Source organism: Pteropus vampyrus, unplaced genomic scaffold (genome assembly GCF_000151845.1).
Source record: "Pteropus vampyrus isolate Shadow unplaced genomic scaffold, Pvam_2.0 Scaffold92, whole genome shotgun sequence".
NCBI lineage: Eukaryota > Metazoa > Chordata > Mammalia > Chiroptera > Pteropodidae > Pteropus > Pteropus vampyrus.
In genome coordinates, this window is record NW_011888873.1 from 1,040,393 (window position 1) to 1,043,392 (window position 3,000).

The window sequence follows — 3,000 nt, forward strand, 5'->3', positions numbered from 1 at the left end:
GAAAGAAAGAAAGAAAGAAAGAAAGAAAGAAAAAGAAAGCAAGCAGGTAGGAGGAAGGAAGAAGAAATTTTAAAAGATGCTATCAGATTAGTAAAATCTCACTCCTGGCATCAATTTAATTTTGGCAGCCCTGAGTGCTATACGACTTAGTGTGATCTTTTTATTTAATAATATCCATGGGGCAGTGTTACTTCAAAACTCAGAAGAAAAAAAAAGAAAGATTGTGAAGGTAGCAGATAATGGTTATGATGCTATAATAAATACAGTATTAGATGTGAATGCTAATAAAAAATAAACATCTAACTTTTTAACAGCATGATACTTTAAAGTTTCACTTTAGGGTGCATTGGTGCTAAAAATGAAATTAATAATAAAGTTGTTCCTGTATTTAAATTATCTTTAGACTAAGTCATAAGTTCCTTTAGGGCAGTAGAGCCCCTTTTCATTCTTCAAGTGTATAATAGCTAGAGAATTAAGAATATTAAAGTGAGGATGCTTAAAAGAACTCATTGGAAATATAACAAAAATTCTTGTTATTGTTGCCTGTATGGCAATTTGTTTTAAAAATACTTTTGTATTCATTGGTTCTTTTGTTCAGTTATTCATGCAAAAATATGTGTTGAGTCTTACCTCTATGTATGCCAGGATTGTACTGTGTAGGATCTGAAGGATCATTTATAAGAATGTTGCCCTTTGCTCTGAGGGTGACGGTGAGCAATCAAAGCAAAAGAGAGACATGGTTAGACTTATGTTTCAACAGGATCACATTGACTCCTACGTTGACACTCCACGAAGGAAAGGAAATATGAAAGCGAGAAGACTAGCATAAACAGTGTCATGTATGTGACAGATTATCCTAAACAGTAACTGAAGAGAGGTTAGTTAGCATTTGATGTACGCTATTCCAGAATCAGCAATCCAGAGGAGGGTATTTCAAAGGATAGTGTCAACATCTACACCAGAAGCTTTGTAAGTCAGAAAAATTAACAAGCAGGAAATTTGTGAAGTTTAGGATGGCCCCATGCACAGGCCCCATTATCTTTGCATAAATAGAATATAAGAAATAAGTAAGTCCCATGCTGAGTTTACAATCTAGAGCTTGAGCCCCACTGATCCTGGATTTGTCTACTGAACCCCACCTCAATGTTGACTGGTCCTTCTATCAGAATTTTGTGTCGCCCCCCTCAGTAAGCTCTTCCTGCCAGGTGCAAAACAGGATGCCCGAGGACTGAGGGCAGAAACCCAAAATGTATGAGAACAGGTTGTATAACTCTTTTTGTACATGCTTGTTAATAAATGTTGGTATATTTGGCATTTTGGTCTAAGACTTGCTTTCTCTGTCATACACCATCTCATGGACTGTTAGCGGGGACAGTGGGTATATAGTGGCCAACCTTCCTCTAACCACAAGAGGCTAGTTATCATAAGAATCTGATTTTTGTTGAGAGGTCAAATAGCCTTAGATCCACTCACATCTAATAATATGATTTATCTCATTTTTAAATTCAAATTTGGCTTCTATGTGCTCGTGTTCCACATTAAATTTTTCTGTCTATATTTAAATATGACATTGCTCTGAAGTTTTCCTCTTAAGTTGTCTTTATTAGATTCTAGAAATATAAAAATGACTAGAAAGAACTAAGTCAGAGTATGAGCAGTGCATTGAGATCATGGGTAACTTTTATTCAGATATCTGTATTTTGATATATTTTACAAATTTTATTCTAGAAACATATCTTGTATTCATATTTATAAAATACCATTAAAAATTTCTAAACATTTAAAAGACTGTTAAATAACTATTTTTGCTAATTTGAACATGAACCAAATCAAAAACTTTCATTAGTTAAGAAGACAATGCTTTTCAGCATCTAAGAACATAACAAAATATTTAACAGAAATGTTATTACTTGATCCATTGACAAAAAGATAACTGCTTTTTTAGACCTACAACATCGAGAAAAAAATATTCAAAGAATTTTACATTTATTTTAAAATTTATGAATTAGTTATATTTAGATTTGCCCATTGTTTTTTAAAGGAAAAATTAAAATATCTGAAATACAGTAACATTTTCAATAAGCTCTCCTTTAATATTTCTCATTTATATAATTACCTTTTGTGTTTTAAAAGTTTCTTTCTTATTTCCTGCAGTTATTAGGCCTCAAAATCAATTGTAATAATTATTCTTGAATGAACTGGATAATGGGTAAAACAGTTAATTTCAGGGTGTTTTGAATTTTTATTTATTTATTTATGTATTTTTGATGTTTACATCTTGTGTCCTCTGCTTCATAGCAATCATGAGTTGGGGGTAAGTTTAAAAGGAAATCTTGAACTGAAATTCATTCCAAACAATACTTCTCTATATAAGTTTGCTCTATATTCTAGTACACACTACGCTCTCTTCCTTAGACAAACTGTTCAGTGGCTTAATTTGAATTAAATACGACTTCCTAAGGCTCCATTTTCCCTCCCAAAGAATGTGGCACTTCAATAAACATCTGCCTATTAGGCACCTCTTACCAGAGAGGTATCATCCGGACTCACTTTCTGGAGGGGCCTCTTTTATTCCGTAGAAGGTGATTTTAGCTTAGTGATGTAATAAACGAACCGGGGAGGCATTTTGAGCCGGTACCTGCAATGTCCAGACGTGGCAGAGCGCTTTAAATAGGCTTCATGGGAGCCAGATACAGATGGATAGTATCTGCACCTTTTCAGATATCCCATGATACCTAAATAAGTCTGGTTAGCAAGGTCGGATTACGATTTTGTTATAGGATGCTCACGCTGAGACTGGGCTCCAGGTGGAAACATGAGGGCTACAAATTGAAGACAGCGTAAAGTGGGATTGAGAGGGAATGACGTTTTAAGGTTTCAAGCAATTTCTCAACTTTTCTCAACTCTGGAGTCTAAGGCTGATTTTCGGTTCACAGAATAACTACACCCTCTGGTGGGCATGCATGGAAGCTATGATGATTCACATCGCCCTTCCGAGAG